The sequence below is a fragment of the Mytilus californianus genome, unplaced genomic scaffold (genome assembly GCF_021869535.1).
Source record: "Mytilus californianus isolate M0D057914Y unplaced genomic scaffold, xbMytCali1.0.p SCAF_4, whole genome shotgun sequence".
In the NCBI taxonomy this organism is placed as follows: domain Eukaryota; kingdom Metazoa; phylum Mollusca; class Bivalvia; order Mytilida; family Mytilidae; genus Mytilus; species Mytilus californianus.
Window position 1 is genome coordinate 111,313,611 of NW_026262690.1, and position 19,578 is coordinate 111,333,188.

The 19,578-nt window shown below is 31.8% G+C and overlaps 1 long non-coding RNA gene across 1 annotated transcript in view; it reads right to left on the bottom strand.

Moving 5' to 3' along the window:
* The window catches only part of LOC127739152 (uncharacterized), a 36,176-nt gene that overhangs the window by 1,246 nt on the left and 15,352 nt on the right, over nt 1-19,578 (bottom strand). The gene's annotated exons all lie outside the window — the stretch shown is intronic.

Below are 19,578 nucleotides of genomic sequence, written 5' to 3' on the forward strand. Positions count from 1 at the left end.
GTCCCCTCCTCTCCACCCTTGCAGTGGCGTAGCTTGCCTTCTGTTATAACCGAGCCAGGTTGTATGGGGGAGGGGGGGGGCACACCGCCAGAAGTTGTTGAAGTTTTGCAATTTGAAAAAAAAGAATCTATTAAAAATAAAAGCAGTAAATGTTGTTTTATTTTACTTCATCATAATAATGTTAATATGCCTTACACTAAGTTATACTACAGATTTTTGAGTTGATTACTGGTACCTACAACATTTTCAATCATCGGATGAATACATAAATGTTCTCAAAAACATTTACCACTTTTTTTCAAATTAATCCTTCCAGTGAACGTCCCAGATTTTAAATTCTTTACGAATAAAAGGAAATGGGTATGGGGTTTATTTTAATGACACAACAAGTCAAAAATACAGCTGAGAATCCTCAAAGAAACTTTATCAACTGACTTACAGAATAGTGGACTTAACAACAAGATTCAAAATATGCGCTTTGCAATGCAGATATATGCTCATCATTGGATTTGCTGTAAGCGGGTTTTGATGCCAGAAACATTACCAGACATCACGCTTGCAACATTTCTTGATTAACTAGGAAATACACACATGCTACATGTGAAATGCACCACAGCACTTTTATTGGTTGTGTTTTGTCCTGATATTTTTTTGGGTGGTCTTCAAATTCTTATACGGTTTTGAACTTTTTCCCATTGTGAAAATCACAACCGGTGAAGTACTAACGGAAAAATTTACATTTTTCTGAAGTCTTCATAATAAATGAAAACAGTATTTGGTTGAAAATCTTATAAAGAAACTGATATATATTATTTATGTCGCTGGAATTAATGACTTCAATTATTCAAAATTCCCTGCTAGTGAAAAAACTATACATTTTAAATAGTGATACAAGGATTTGTATAGTAAGACACTATACTATACAAATTCTTGGTGAGAATACTTTAGAACAACATAGCAAATTATTCTCTGTGCATGTTGATTAATATTAGTAATTTTTATTTCAATTGGTATCAAAGTTTAATGAAACTCAATGTACTAGCTGACACTAGTAGCAAGATTTCAGTCTGAATCGGTCATTTTGGTCTGATCAAGTCTGAATCGACTGAATTTACCGCTAGGGAAAAACGTTAAGACTTTTTAAGACTTTCAGACGCTGTTCCGATATGTCGTGTTCAGTCCGTTCATTCATGTCAAGATAAACAAGACAGAAGGCTCTAGCTGTTAAACAAGATATGTTAAGACGGTTTTAGACGAATTCAGACCAAACATAAAAAGTAATGTTCAAAATTTTCAGATCGGGTTAAGATCCGTTTAGTGTGACAGAATTATATTAGGAGTTACGCCCCTTCATGTGGATGATACATTTTAATTACAAAAAATGTACAATATAAATGCTAGAATGAAAAACGTATTTTTAATAACTAAACATAAAATCATTGGTTGACTTTTTATTTCTGTTGGTCTTTTTTTAAGAGATTAGTGATTTTGTTTTGTTGAGGAAATAAATCATTCGCCTATAACTGTTTATGATTTTATTTTATTTTTTTATTTTCTGATGTTAATTTATGGTATTTCTCTACTTATTCTTTGAAAAGAAGTAATTGCAAATTTTAAACATAACATTAACAAAAGAGTGAGAACACCTTATAAATTTCATGCGTCTGAAGCACGTTTGTGGATTTAACTTCGTCGGGATCGATCAACGTAAATACAAATATGTTTTATGTCAGATAATTTATATCGTTAATTTCGTTATCTTTCGATACTTTCCTCTAAAACTTAATAATTACTTCGTGGCATTTAGTAATTATTCCCCGTGCGAGTTATTCTTTTTATATTTGGACAACCGTCTTTTTTTTTCTTTTATTTCGTAGTGATGCGTAGTCACCAAGGCCGCATCAGGGAACCATGTCTCCGAGTGTACTTATATTCTGAAAACTGCACTTAGACCGTGACAAGACAATAAAACTATAAATAACATACCATCGGAAAGAAGAAGATGTTGATGGGGGGTTTACAGAATAGAGAATGATGGGCAATAAATATAAAGAATAGAGAAAATGGATAAAAAAAATAAAGAACAGAGAATAATAAGGTGCTTGAATATAAAGAATAGATAATAATAGACAAAAAGTTTAAAGAATAGAGAAATAGAAATAAAGGACCCCCTCCAGATCCTCATAAAACTGTTCATTAAAACAATGTAACCTAATTTAAGTTCAGCATCGAGTATATATCCTTGTAAATGCGTTAATCCTTTCTTTCATTTTAATAACAATTTTATTTAATATAAAATAATTATGTATTTATTTGTTTATTCAAGTTGCACTATAACAAATAATTCTTCTTCGTCTTCTTCTTCCTCTAATAGTAATAAATGTATTCGTTATTTAATATTTTCTGTCAATAAAGATTGAGTTCGATGGCACGTGCCAATAATCAACAGGTAATACAATCAATGATCCTTAAACTATTAAAAACTTGGCAATTACAATGGCTATTTCACAATTACATCATATGTACACCTGTCATGGTATCATAGCTCTGATCATGTATGTGTAGTTTAAGGTTCTAAAAAAATTTATAATAGCTTCTTTCTAAACACTATTGACGACATTGTTAAAACTGCACGAACATATCACAAAACCCCAAATTTAGTGGTTAAAAAAAATATACGATAATGACAAAAAAATAATTAAAAACTAAAAACAAAACAAAATTCTGTAGGAAGTAGCATATATTTACATAAATGGCACTCATACCACATCTTATATCTATATATAAATTGTCTAGTGCTTTTATTACAGCGCGGGTATACTTGTTTTATACACAGACCATATTCTGATCATATTCTATGCTAAGATATTGACAAGACAGAAATAAATATGTTTACAGTCGTTTTAAATCAATTCATTTCACAGCTGAGGCAAATGTTCCTTCCTATTGTTGAATGGAGGTTAAATAAATGTGAACAATAAAAAAGATGTATATTTCTTAGGCATGGAGCTAGGCATTTCTGAAGTATCTTTGATAGCATTTTTTTTTCTATCAAAAATGTATGCTGGTATATTTGTAACTCTAGGTGTTTACCTAAAATGTATTGCATATGTAAAAGTTTTAGATTTTTTTTTTTTAATATTGCCAAAAAAAAAACATTATCCGGAAAACCATATAATGGCGTTTTGTCCTATAATTCTTTTTTTTGTGACTTTCTAACCTACCTTCTTATTGATACGTTAATCCAAACAGTGCAAGTGTGTAATGCAAACATACAAAATTCAGCTTTGATGTATCATGTTAAAAAAATACCCATAAATTATGATAATTTTCAATAATTTTAGATAAGATTATGCAAGGAAATGTGTTTTTGTTTTCTGTTTATCTAGCAATATTGTATCTTTTTTTACACAAAAATGTCGATAAATAAATTGGATACCCTGCATTTATCATGCATTTCAATAGCAATTGTCAAATTGTTAAAAGATCTCCTCCTTAACAGGGAATCCGTTAGTATTGAAAGTCCCTGTCCTAAATTATTGAATTTGTCATTCTGCATTGACAATATTCAATTTATCTTGGTGTAAGTAATACGCACTCATTCGGGCTAACGCCCTTAATGTGTATCTAATACATATTATTTTCTCCCTCGTTTCACCTCTCCGATAAGGCCACACCAATTTGATTTTTAGTTCTTCGGACAAAAGCTCCAAAAAATATGGGGCGAGCGAGCGAAATTTTTTTGATTGTATTTATTTCTTGAAAATGAGTTTTGTTGAGGCGGGTGCTCTACAAGTGGAGCGAGCGGTATAATTTTTTTTTTAAATTGTGCGATTTAGAATATTTGTACATGTTAAAACTGGGTTACTTCAAAGAAAAAGGAGGATAAACATGCTCTTATGCATACATTTAAGTTGATGTATTTGTGCCTGTAGTACAGTCTGTACAATACCCAACTTTTTGGTTCGCTTTGGTTTAGTATAATTTTGATTATTTTCGTCAAATAAGCTTTGACTGAGTGAATTTTCATTTAAATTCATACATGTGTATATATTAAGGAAGCATATCAGATGCAGTTTAGCAAGAGGAATTATGTTAGTTAGGTAAATGAAATGTGTTGAATACAATTAAAATATGTGTATGTATTCCAAAAAAATGCCCATGAAAAATATTAAATATCTTTTGATATAGTTGTTTTCATTATCATTATTGATTATATGGTAATGATTGTTTATTGGCTGCTTGACACCCAGTTGGAACTATATATCAATAATAGGATCAACATAATGAGTGAGGGGAATATTTCAACAACATCCTGAGAAAGATAATTATATTGCTATGCATGCAGATCTCAATTTATTAAAACATTTAATCCCGCTGCAAATGTTTGCACCTGTCCTAAGTCAGGAATCTGATTTACAGTAGTTGTCGTCTGTTTATGTAGTTCATACGTGTTTCACGTTTCTCGTTTTTATATAGATTAGACCGCTGGTTTTCCCGTTTGAATGGTTTTACACTAGTAATTTTTGGGGCCCTTTATAGCTTGCTGTTCGGTGTGAGCCAAGGCTCCGTGTTGAAGGCCGTACCTTGACCTATAATGGTTTACTTTTATAAATTGTTACTTGGATGGACAGTTGTCTCATTGGCACTCATACCACATCTTCCTATATCTATTACCTTAAAATACATTTAACCACATTCACATGCATTATTATGACTTAGCAAAATACTTTTTCCTTTTTCCCCTGAAACCTGCAGATAATGTATTTCAAACTGGAAGAGGTTGCACCAATAACACATCCCTAATTATTATTAGCATGCCAATCCCAATACCACCACTTTGGTCTCGAATGTTGGAACTCTCAAATTTTCCCTTACAAAAGAGTTCTGATTGCATGTCAATAGACTATTAAACAAGGGGATATGGAGTTTTCATTAAAATAAGATAAATCTGTCATTTTTCAAAAATTCATGTGAACTTAATATTAATTTCATCCAAGACAGATAGCTCTAGATATCTATGTATGTTGTAGTCCGAGATTACTCTGACGTCTAACGGCTGTTTTGCCAGACAAGCTGGGGTCGTGGGACAACAGCCCCCATCTTGTCTGGCAAACAGCTTTTGGACGTCGGAGTAATCTCGGACTATGTCTGTTGAAACAATGATCGGGGATGACAATGGTTCTAACAAGTACTGATGTGATCGTGGTCATCTAACGAAAGATTTTTTTTATTTTTGTCTCCTAGAACAGGTAAAACGAAATGTATTTCAAATAACTGTGTGTTTAATAAATACGTGTCCTCGGCAATGATCTGACACAACTTCATGTTGGCATCCCGATTTTTGACCTTTTATTTACAAATCGATTTATCACACGTGCGTTTGAATCGCTATTAGCAATATATGCACGAGAAAAACGTCTAAGAGAAAAAAAAAATTATTTTTTTTTATTGAAAAGTCAATTTCTCCAAAACAGGAGCGTGAAAATCCAAAGAACTATTAATCAAATTGGTGTGGCCTAATAAAGTTTTTTCTTAACTAGATATCGTAGAAAAAACCAAACACAGTATAGGGTTGTGCGTTCGCTACAAGATCGCCTTGAATTTAATATGTTCAACATAAATATATACAATCAGCCATACAAAAAGGCATATTTTTTTTACCATACACATGTCGAAAAGAAACGATAATGTTACATACATAAGATGGGTAAATGGGGTGGGAGGGGAATAGTATACCAAACTAACCTAGTCCTTACTATCTTGTAACGAACGTCGCATTGTCAACACCTTAAATTTTCCTTATATACTGCCTGCCGAAATCGCCCGTGCAGAAAGGAATTCAATGGTGTATTACCCTATCTCATTTAAATATAGAAAGACCGTTATATATAAAACATAGGACCGTAAAGAAATGCAAATATTGTATTTCATATAACTATAATATATGTCCTTGAATGATATAACCAGAGACATATATACAATATTGTATTATATGTCTCTGATATAACTTACCAGATAGGTTGTTACCTTCGTTTCCGGTACACTAACACTAATGAGCTGTGATTTCTTGTTTATCATAAGTTTCAAAATTTGTGTCAACTAATTCTGCCTCTTTAATGGTCAAATGAAAGTAAGTCATTTTCACTCTACCATGGAATGAAATGAACGAGAGAACTTTTGACGTGGTATAGTTATAATAATATGAGGAAGGCGCTACCTTGAATGCCAGCTTACCAAAACTATGTCCTACATATTGATTGATTGTTGGTTTGCTGAAAGCCCAGTGGCAAATATTTCATGTATGTTCAGGACGAATGTCCTACATATAGTTTTTGTCTAAAATAAAATAATAAGTTTAGATGGAAAATGTTTAGGGAAAGATCATTGAACTTCAAAAGGCAGAAGGAGGTATGGTATTTTTTTTTTGGTGTGTCGCAGGAAGCATCAAAGCAAAAATTTAAAATAGCCTTCCTGGACGTCGTAATTATTTGGACTAGTATTTTTCTTTAAAAATTGATGACAAAAAATACTCTGTTCAAGCAGAGGACAAAAAAAAAATATTCTGAATCCAGATTTTCCCCATACCTTCTAGTGTTATATTTTGACTAAATAATGTTGATTGATAGCATTGAAGTGCTTCACGTGTAAAAAATCTGACTCAAACAAAAAACCATACCCCCCTTTGAAGCTAAATGGTTGCTCCCTTATTGTTTTCTGCTGAAAATGAATTTATTGGTGATTTATATAAATGACAATGCTTACATTCATTATCTTGTGCATTTTCATAACCATTTTTCTTTCTTTGCAAATTTTATAAAATTTAAAACAATTAGACATTTGTTTAATTTCAAAACTATGAATACTGTACAGTTATACAATCCATAACTTTATTGAATTAATTTTTTGTTGATTTTCATGAAAAGGTGGAGGATTTGGAATATCTTTTTCATCAATATCATTATCTAAAAGTTGTAGCGGTTTTTTTTATTTAGTATTGCAAACAACGCTTTCTGTTTGTTGAATTATTTTTACTTTTTAAATTAACTGGTTGTTCATATTGTATTCCCAGTTTCCTGTATCTCATATATATGTGATCAGCAAGAGGATCATTCTGATTGAGTTTGAATTTACAGTGAGCCTGCTTAGAATAATGTTTTGATCAGGTTTTTCATTTTCATCTAAGCATATAAGGAACCATAAATAGGATTGTTAAGTTGATAATCTAAAGATTTTGCTATTTTCTAGGATGCTATTCAAAATTTGAGGGGAGAACACTGCTCAGCAGTATAAATGTATTCCTGATCATCTTCTTTTTGTAGGTTTCTACATCAATTTCATGTACTAATTCAGAGTCGGTTTTATGTCATTTCTTGCATAATTTGTTTTATTAGCTTACTTTTCAAGTTTTTATACGACGGCAATATAAAATTGAGAATCGAAATGGGGAATATGTCAAAAATTTGCTTTCGAGTAATGCTATCATGTCGCTGTTGCTGTCCGAAGACACATTTGATTTCCGGACAATAACTTTAGTTTAAGTAAATCGATCTCTATGCCAATGTATGAAATTGTACCAGAAGGTTCAATACACAAAAGGAATGTTAGAATTGATTTTGGGGGTTATGGTACCAACTTTTTAGGAGTCAGTGGTCAAAAACAACGTTTTTGGGTTGGTTTTTTTCCATAATTTTTGGGTTTTTTCTCCAAAAATTTACCATTTTTACATTGATTATTTCTCATTTATATATAAATGCAACAAATACTGATATGGCAGGTGATACACACGAAACAGTGTGTGTAAATCATTTTATCGGTAATTTGTGCATTTTTCCTTTGATGTGTACTCCTTGTCCTTGATAATGTCGACGTCATTATCAGTGGACTGGTCATGATACAGAAAATATATTGGGTTAGTTCGCAATTGACATGCACAAGTGCACCGCAAAAGGATCTTCTTTCCCTTTAATTCACAAAATTGCATATGATTTTTTTCACAGAAACGCACACGTTATTTCATGAATGAAACACTTGTCATTGTTTGAAACTTTCAGTAATCAGCTGGTAATAAAACTTTAGTTTAGCCTTTTCTAACGATTCACTGATTGTGTGAAAATTTGAACAGAAAATGTACGATAAACCTGATAAAATTGCGGAATTATTGATAGCTTTCCTTACTACTAGTATTCACAAGGACATATCACTAACATATCGTCCATGCTATTCCGATTTGAGTTTTAATTTCTACATAGTCTGGCATGGCTGGTGCTGTTCCAAGTTGTCTTCTTTTGCTGCATGTTTCTTGAGAAGTATTTGTTTGACTAGGTCAGTCACTATTAAGTGTTACAATTCATATTAAGACGCAACACATAAATAGTGACCAAAAAGGTACCGCTTTCACATGCATGACATGAGAGAATCTAGAAAAAAAAATAAATGTACACATTTTCAACATTTTTGTGGGACTATCATATAAAATTAAGGAGATATGTAGTTGGAGACTGCTGCTGAAAAGAAATGTTTGGGCTCACCTGATACCTGTTTAAAATTAAAATATGTTTGATTTCAACTGACATAAAATTTTTGGTGTTTTTTATATGCTAAATCTACATCTGTGGTTGTATCAGGCTGTGCTTGGCGAAGCATTTTATTGCTGTTTTGTTTGTACTTTATTTTATTTTGGTCATGAAAATTAACTTGTAGTTGTGAAGTTGCTAACATTTTTAAAAGATGATAATTAGATAACTTCGCATGGTGACGACACTGATGTTTTCGTAGATTTACTTTTTCCCAGGAATGCTTCATCTGTTGATACATGTATATTCTCACTGTGAACGATTTGTGTCTCAAAAAAAACTTGTAAGATTTCTGCAGTTATTTTTGTTGAATACATACATACACATAGGGTGAAAATTGGGTACTTGGTGCAATTTGAGTACTGTGACGTTATAGCCATAATTGTTTATTGCTATAATAGGTTGAAATGTGCACCTGATAAAAGTATTCGGTAAATATATAAAGTGAAAATGTTTTGATCAGGTTTAAACTGACGCATAAAATATACTGGTGACTGCGGGAGGCAAATATTTATATTGCCTCCAAATAATGTGTCTGCAGCTTTAATTTCAAAGGATGTATGTAGCCCACATACTTCCAAGTAACATGCTCTATACCTATCAAAAGTCATGGTATTATCATGGGTTATCATAACTCTATTGTAATTTTCATAAAATCCAATTTTGGACAATATGGGAGCATACAATATACACCTAAATGTATCACTCAGACTCAAGTCTCCTTTTACTATGATTAAACTTAGAGAGTGAAAAAAAAACAGTCTCCATCTCCTGGGACTGTTTAAGGTAGATATGTGTCATAATTAATGACAAGATTTGTTGAGAGTTTGTCAAAGGAAGTACAGTGACAGTCTACAAAATTAGAAGATTGTGAATTTGAATATATATATATTTTTTTAAACTTTTGTTAAGTTTTGAATTACACCTGCATTTGTCTGTTAGCTAGGAATAACAGTGACCACATTCCACAGTATAACCAACTTCATTATCACTGTAACTTGATATGGGAAATTCTGTAGCAGATTTTACTACCTTCACCTCCGCCTCCGGCTACGTTTCTCCCAAAATTTATTGCTTGCAGAGGGTTTTTCTGTGTTCCCATGGCTGGACGGAACTTTTACACTCAAATGTTATCATTAATTATGATATTGTGACTTTTAAATGAAGTACCTGTGGTAATTAAGGAGATTTGTCACTGATAATGGAAAGATGAAGCAGACGACGAAACATGGCGTAAGATGTTGTTGTCCAAACTTCGGTTATTTCCGTGATACAATAAAATTTAAATAAACTGCACAAGTAACTAAAATTTCTTAATTCTTGTTTTTGTAAACAAATAAGAGTTCATGTCACTATTAACATCGAATTTATTCCGTTTTGTCCCGTTTTTTCAAGATCGCGATTAAACGAGAATCTGGCAGCCATTAAAAATATAAGGGTTAAACTAATGTCCTGGAATTGTCCTTACGGATATTCCAATGCTAATTTCGTTTTCATTATTTGAAGAATTGACCTTATATTTGGAGCCAAGCAAGAATACAATGTTTATTTAATAAATATAATGAAAAAAAAGAAAACAAATATTTTTAAGAGTTAGATACCTTGACTTGATCTACTTCGAAAATTAAAAAAAAAATAATCGTACGAGATTTAACGAGAGTGACGAAACTTTTTAGATTGCTCATGTAGAGAGAGTTATCGTTCTTTATTCCAATTCGATGCTTCTACCATAAGTGCCAGCTAAAGCTGGCATATAACTGTACTTTATACAGTTATAATTATAGTTTGTACTGCAAGCCGAAAAATCCACTTTGCCTTCTGAATGTCTTTTGGTTTTTGTTTTTTTTTTTGTGGTTTGTTTGCTATATTATTGACGTAAATAAAACCGACAACTCCTTTTATTCATATATATATAATTTGAGTTCTGTAAATTTCTAGACGTACGTAATAATGAAAGACGAAAATGCAGGTTTCATAAATGGCCATCAAAGAGCGACACAATTAAAAACAAATAAAAATATAGTTATAACAGCTACAGTAATTTTTTTTCTCTATTAAAACATATTTGATACTTTTTGCGCTATTGTCATATATCGAAAATTAAAAAAATCTAACATTTCCATAAGCTTTCTGTGATTTCCCCGATTCACCATTATGATGTCATGCCACTTGCTATATGGATTCAGCAAACAAATTTACGAAATCTATGACCACACAATTGTTACTGTTCCTAATTTTATTAACAAAATTTAGCGTAAATATTTACAACTATAAAAATGAGTGCTCGGAAAACAATGCGGACTAAATCTGTGTACAGTGCACGTGGCGGATCCAGTCATTTTAAAGAGGGGTTCCCAACCAAGGATAAAGGGAGAGGATCCAACCGTATGTCCTTATTAACAAAAGGGGGGTCGAAAATCCCCCCCCCCCCCCCCCCCCCAATCCGCAACTGTGTGTACCACTGACTTTAAATTTTACAAATATGCAAATCGACACTTGTTCTGTTAGGACAGTTTTCAATTTTAAATAATAGAAGTAGGTGAATTATACAGCAGACATATTGGTTTTCTTGGTTTAGATAGAGGAATTATCTACCCCCGATCAAGAATCTCATTAAATTGTACGGATGTGCATACGTATAAGTCTAAAATATAATCTTTAATCTTATCAAATTTGAATCTCATGATTTTTGTAAAAAGGCGGAATTAAATTTCCAAAGTGATATTCAAACTTATTAATCAAAGACACACTGACAACGCCATGGCAAAATTAAAAAAAAAGGTCAAAATGACAAACTGTACATATATGCTAACTTAGAATATATAGTTAACACACTTCATGACTTCATAACCATAGAAAGACAACGAAAGATCATATCATAAACAAAATTGTATTGAAAGGTCAATGATAAGAAAATTTTAACATTTGTAATACCTAGTACTTCATAATCTTTTTCTGAAAAGTTTTCTCGTCCTGAATATGCATGAAATGTTTGCCACTGGACGTTAAGCAACAAACAATCAATTAATCTTTTGCTCTAAAAAATTAATTAAACAATATAAGCCACAATTGTATTGTTACATGATACCTGTGAATTGCCGCCAATGTAGTTGGTTTTTTAGCGCAAATGAAAGATTGGTTTTTTTTCAAAATTGGCGCAAATGCAATGCACCCTCTCTTTGGAGTCCTTCAAAAAGGTAAAAATCACTTGTATTGGTATTGCTGTTGTATTTATGTCACACGTTCCATCTACAATATACGGAAATGACACAGGGCGAAAACATTATTATTTACCGGTTTTTCAAAACACCGTTTGTACACTCACAACAGTGTATTGATCTTTCACGCTGTCTTGTCTAAGATTAAAAGTTTAGACCATTTTTGTAGGTTTTTAAATGAAGAAAGAAGATCGTCAAAAACCTTAAAATAACGGAAAATGAACTTTGCAACAGTGTCTCTAACGATTAAAAAATAATGTGGTCCGTGAATATGACATTTTACAGAGACAGGTATAAATATTTGTAAAAGTGCATTAAAATATTTCATTAAACAGCAATTTGTAGAACTGATTATTTTGATCCCTCGAATATGTGTAAAATAACGAGTATTTATATTATTCAGTCTCTTTCATAGAATTGTTTTTGTATATTGTATTCACAAATTTTATATAAACTTGTGACGTTTAGACCTGGACATTTCGTGTAGACAACTGTTTCTGAAAGTGCCCTCGTGATTTACCCAGAGACAAATATGAATTATATGTCTCTGATTGTAATACCTATAGCGTTTTTGTAGTTTGGTTGCTGTCAAATTGAAGTTTATCCCACATCTATAGTTTGAGTTCCGTTTGATTACTTTTCATTCAGTTTATAAGAATTCATAAATGAAAGGGTTATTTGCATGAGTATGGATCAATTGCTTTTCTTTCCAAAGCCATGAATTTACGCAGAAGAAGATTAATCGTGGAGAGATGTACCAAAATTTATGGTACAAAGTAAACAGAGAAAAGTTTCACTTCTCAGTCTTTAATTTCATCCCTCCTCACACAATATTTCAACTGTATTAATTTTAAAGACATGTCACATCCAAACGAAGTCTACATATATGTACATGTATAAACATAAATATACATTTCATTATTTAACCAATATGTGAAGCAAAACAAATAATACCGTTTTGAGCCATAAAACCAAGGCAATCTTTAGGTAACGATACAGACAAGACCTAACGGTTCACCTTTTATTATGTTGAACCAATTTGAGAGTCAAACGTAAACTACTACATGTATATTTGATGGACGAGTCAATTATTCTGTATTATTCCCCAACAGTGAAAGCTCGGATGAAAAGGAATTGGAATGATTTAAAAACCCAAGTTATAACGGGTGCCTAAAACACCGCAAAGAACCTCCTTTGAAGGGGAATTTAGGGAGCTAATTCAGATTTCAATATGTAGTTGAGTTGCCAGCCGGTTAATTACTCTTTTGTCATTCCTTGTTATTTTGTTTGTTATTTCATGATTATCTTTAAATAAATATTAAGTTAGCCCAAAGTATCAGTTAGGAACCTACTTTATATCCGGGCGATGTGATAGCTCATGTATGTGAATTTTTAAATAGTTATAAAATGATATAAATGATAAAAACATCAATTATTATTCTTAATATTTTGGATTTTTTTTTTTAAGATAAGGACTTTACCAAAACTACGAAAATTATGTACGGATACCGATGTTTTGCTGTTGTTTTTTTTTGTCTCGTATTTGATTTATAGCAGTTTGTTTTCTTATGTATGGTAATATATATTGCAACGACGAAAACGTTTCTAAAACACAAAGGGAACGGTGTGGCAATAATTCTAAAGGTAGGAAATTATAGTTTGAATGTTTATCAATTTTTCTGCACAAAAACAAAGTATGTACCAAAATTTTCCAGAGGAGGGGCGACAGCCTTAGGTGCCGTGTGCAAATTTTTGTATGTCACGTGGTACGATTTTAGCGTCCCTCGACAATTTTGAATCTGGAAAAGATCGATTTGTTCATGTTTTTAATATCAAATATACTCTCTTGCACTCGCAGAAAAAATAGAAAGTTTTGAAATAAAAAGATTGATCAATGATAGAAGATCACTTTATATGAAATATTTTCTTCATGCTTTTTATCTTAAAAAGTAAATTCTATCAATAAAGAAATGCACTGTAATGGCGGGAAATTTTATTCGATCTCTGCGAAATCACGAGGCACAGATTTTTGTAAATTTTACAAATGTCAGCACGTGAAAATCATTCAAATTTATGTCAATCAAAGAACACTATTCGAACATTCTAGATCTTCTTAAGTCTCCTTAAGTCTCCAGCCGTTGCTTCGTAATAAGTCGCTAAAATATGATTTCCGGTAGGTAAAATATCCAAAATATTTGTCAAATCCGCGAGTAATTATGTTATTTTAGGCATATAAACTCTTATGTATTTTTATTATTTTGAAAACAAAATGAAAATTTAGTCTTATGAATAACCATCATGAAAAAATATAGTTTTTTTCATAATTGAATCGTGCATTAGTTTTGTATTGGACTGCTTAATTGCCTTCTCTCTAGTGTTATCTCTGTTTTGTTTACTGACACATGACGAAATAATGCAATATTTAAAATTTAGTATTTTACAAAACTTTGTCCCGATTAAAAACTTAAAACCGACTGATAAATTGAGAATTCACTGATTATCGATGTCGAAATTAGCCCTTGGTAATAAACAGTCAGTTTGGATATAAATATGTTAGTTGCCAAGAAATAACTAGCAAATTTGTTTATTATGTTTGTACAAAGTATATGTATATTGCATGATCAGCCCTTCTGTATATTACTTGTTTTTTTTAATTGATTCAATAAATTTCGCTTGTCCAGGTGTCATTAACGGTGATGTCCACACCACGAGTAGTTTAATATAAATGACACAATACCAACAAATGGAAGTTTTTAATGACCTTGACTGGCTATACAGCCCTTGCACGGTCGGTCACAATACCACCGCGACCGATCGATAATATAAGACAAATCTGCGTGCCGTGTGCAGAGTGTCGTCCCTCCTCTAAAATTTTTCTTACTTGACGATTCTTAAATTGCTTTAACGAAAACGTTTCTAAGACACAAAGGGAACGGTATGGCAGTTAATCTAAAGGTAGGAAATTGGTTTTTAATTTTTAAAGGTCCTTTGTGGTGTTTTTAGAGACCGAGATATAACTGTACTCTATCTCATTCATTGGTGATTAAATTGCATATCATATGATGTACGTATTACTAGACAAAAATTGCTGGATCTTGATAGATGCTTACGAAACTTTAATGAATTATTTGTACTTTTCAAAATAACTTTTATATCATTAAAATTGAAAAAAAAAATCTATCGGATAAAAACTACTGTTTTTTCTATGAGACAAAATATATCCTATTGGAGTCAAATCTGTCCTATGAATTCGTAAACGACAAAAATATAATCAGTAACGGAACAAATAAAACCCATGGTAAAAAAAAATTTCCTTAATAATCCTAGAAGGTTAACAAAGTACTATTGTAAATTATTTTTTTCGGAATTAATCTTTCTGAAGAATCTGTCTTGTTTATCTTGACACGACTGATCTGACTGAACACGGTAAATCGGAACAGAGACTGAAAGTCTAAACAGGTCTTAACGTTTTTCCCTAGCAATAAATTAAGGCGATTAAGACTTGATCAGACCAAAATGACCGTTTCAGACTTAAATCTGGCTACTAGTGTGAAGTATTACACGTCGGGGAAAATGTCAACACACAATGAAATTTCAATTTTAGCCGTTACCAGTTATAAACGAGGGTTAGTATGGGCGTCCTCAAATATTTATTTTTAATTCTTTTTGTCCATAATGTGATTTTTCCTTTGTTTTATATTTATCACCATTCAAATCTCTATTATTTTAAGTTTAAATCAATTTCAGGATATTTTTCTGTATTCTGCAAACCTCACCCAGACCCTCATATACTAGAAATTATTCTTGCAAAAAATTAATAATTTACCTGAATGGTCAAAAAATGAAAACAACACGTTTAATAATTTCATGCGTCCGAAGCGCTTTTCTGGATTTACCTTCATCAGGAACGCTCAAAGCCAAACATTTGAAATCCGAGGGATGTATAAGTACCGAAACAGTTGAAGAGCTAGATGACAAAAATACCTAAAACAAATAGCCAAATTCATCTAAGGTCAACTTTGCCTGAGGGAGTTGAAACCTTAGTCATTGGCGTAGCTTACGTTGAGGCAACCGAAGCAGTTGCCTCGGTACAAAAAAAAAAAAAAAATAAAAAATAAAAAAAAAAAACTTTTCTTTTAAACAATTTTCGCAGCAGCAGACTCGCTACTAAACGTTAACGTACCGACTTGTATCGTTTTGTTACCGTTATTGATTCATACCCTTTGCTAGTTCAAGACTTATGGAAACATTTTCCTCCTCTAATTGGAAATCCCGATCCCTGTGCGATAGTTTTCAGTAATCTCAATATGTCGAAGTCAAAGAAATCGACACAATTGAAGCTGGCACATCTATATAATCCTACCCCAAGCAAAATCAGTAGAATAGATGATTACCCAACTCACAACCCTTTTCCGATCGAATCACTTGAAATTATTAAACGTGTTGTTTTCAATTTTTTACATCACTGGGTCGATACCTCTGCTGGTGGACTATTAGTCCCCGAGGGTATCATCACCTCAGTAGTCAGTACTTCGGTACTGACATGATTTATAACAAACCTTTCTAAAATAGTCCGTTGTTAAATTTTGAAATTATAAAGAAACTATTGTCAAGCATATATTCTGGCATGGTTAATGATAATAGATATTGTGGCATAATTATAAAATACACTTTATATGGATATGTTATATTAAATTATATAAATAATAACTATGGTAACATACAGTCAATCTCAAGATATCTTTTCTAATCTTAAAAGCAATGCAAATTTAACAATAGGGTACACATTTTCTTCCTACATCAGAAAATAAATTTGAACCTTGTATATATGATTTTCTGTACCTCCCCATGGCACGCACTTTTAAGACATAAAAGAACTTTTCCTTATTAATATAAATGGACTATTCTTTATTATTGATTATATTAGCATATTCAATGACTTCCATCCTATGAAAAGTAGTTCATAATGATTGCTTAGTCACTGTATTGTGTGTATTGCAAGAACATCAAGTAACATAATGTTAAATGTACATTGCAACATGTCAACTCTTTCGATGACAATACTTTTTCTATAAACTATATGTAACTCCAAGAAAAATTATTTCCAAGTATAAAGTAATTTATCAGTCAGGGGTACTACTTAAACAAGTGATTTCATTATCACCTATTTCAGTGATTTGATAAATCCAGTTATCATCTATTTAAGTGATTTTGATGTTTCCTTTGATCTTCAAATGCTAATTTCATTGATTTTCTATATTTTGACAAACTTTTCTATAATTATCCTATATAGATCAATTATCCCTTTCTCTTGCATAATAGTTTCACCAGTGGCTTGGGCAGTAAGTTAGTGGCTAAAGTTTTTAAAAGTACCCTTGGGAATTTTTCTGTAATCAAATATTCATTAACTTCTCTTACTATCAGACAAAGGCCAACATGTTATATTAGGTAACCTGATTGGTTTTCTTTAAAGTTAGAATGATCTACTTCAATGTTTTGTCCTGATCTACAAATTATTCCAGTTTTTGCATATTTTAAATAAACTGTAAAAACTGACAGGCTTATCAACATGATCAAGCAAAAGACAATTTCTGCATGTACATAGTTGTTTTTTCAATGGAATTCTTGTCTTTTTACCAATAAAAAAGCAAGCTTGTGGGAAAAATATCAAGAAAATGTTATAAACACTTATTGAAGTGATTACATTTTAACTTCCAAAATTACTTGTTTCAGTGATTTTAAAAAGTACTGTGTCTATTTTTGTGAAAATTTTTAATATTTCGCAGCCAAAATCACTCGAAGAAGTGATCCTGAAATCACTTGTTTAAGTAGCACCCCTGACTGTTGATGAATGAAAAAGGGAGTTCTTAATTAAGAAAAAAATGACATCTTGAAGACTCGTTGTTTGGTCACTGTCATAATAGTTGTCTCAATATATACATGATATATATAGCATTTTAACCACCTCTCCATATTTGTAAGACAATAGAAGAAAATAATTCAACCCAAAAACAAAAGTTGTAAGATCTCTGAAATTCTCTACAGGATATGAGTTTTTCTCATTGTTGAAGATTGTACGGTTACAGTAACACCTGTAACTGCTTAAACCCATTTCTTATGCACTTTGGTTTGATAAACTCACTGAATATCATACCACTGTGGGCACATCTCCTTATTTTCATATGCATAACAATTAATATGTACATGTAATTGTTAATATATATATCAGAACAAAATTCATTGCGTCACTTTCATTTATGCATCCTTTGGCACAATACAAGTTCTAAAATTACACAACATAATTAAAACAACTAAATGTTATTTCAGATGAAAGTTTTGTTTCAGTTCCATTCATAGGATTTGTTAAAATTTTGTATGTTTTGCCAAGTCCAATAGTTCGCTCTACATGCACACATTTATTGGATATTTTTCTATCCCGAGTTTTCGAACTAATTCTATTTCTCTTTTTGAAAAAAGTTGGAATATTGACGGCAACATCCATTTTAGCAAACAAATCTTGCACATTAAAACCTTTATCTGCCATCACACTGTCACCTGGATCACATAATTGAACTATTCTACATCGTTCAACTATTTGACGGTCACTAGTACAACCAACATATGCATTAGAGACATAGTTGACTAAACCACCAGGTGTCGAACATACAAGTATTTTCAGTATTTCTGTTTTTATATGATGAAAAGGTTGCCTGTTGAGATCTAGGAGCTTAACCGAGCTTTAGGTTTTTTTCACAGGACATTCTGTGCTGTCAATAATAATCCTAGTTGTAGCAAACATTAATTTGAAGTCAGATGGCGAAAAATACCTGACTAAACCACTAGATGGCCAAGTGTTAGCTATAGCCTCTCGCCACTGTTTAGACATAAAAACAATCCATGTACATACACAATATTCTTAACACTAGATTCAGATATTGTTTTATAGTTTAGTTCTTTTGTTTTCATGGGAAACTGCCCTGATTTTTCTTTTTGTGGACGATTCAGTCCCTTGCTTATTTTGCTTGGTTCAGGGAAATAGGGTGGGAAGGGCAGTAGATATAAGTCTCTGTATGGTGGGTTATCCCCCTGAAAAAAGGTTATAAAACATTATTTTTTTGAAAATTAAATGAACTTCCATTAGAAATGTATACTTTGTACTACCTGGAAAAATATTACTAGATTTATTCATTACAATGTGGATAAAACTATGTTTGCCTGATTCAACGTATGTTATGTAAATCCAAAGCCTAAAAGGACAAATAGTGAGAGACTTATGCAACACACGTACCTAAATAACTATAATATAGATGAGAGAATCTCATTGTTTTGTTCCTGTTAACATTGTCATTGATATTTTTCAAGAACGCCTATGAGGCATAGCTTATGCATTCCTGTCATTACTACATTAGCATAATTACTGCTAAAATAATTCTCAGTATAATATACCTCTTGTAAGAAATCATTATAATTGTAGCATTCACCAAAAAATCTCAAACAGATCATATTGAATCGTAATCAAAACAAGCATTCTAAGAGTATTGCATGGCAATACATAGTTCCCTACCGGGTAAAAATACATTATACTGGAACAAAATGCTAACTTGTTATATAACTTGCCATGGTGTAAACAAAAAGTAAATATCATGTCAATATCTTCAAGCATGACTAAAAACAGTGTGGAAAACTGATTATATGAGTGAATTTTTCAAGTCCAAGGACCAAAACTCTGCACAAAATTATTAGACCGAAAGAAAAATTTGAACTTGATCTGTAACTTGTCATGA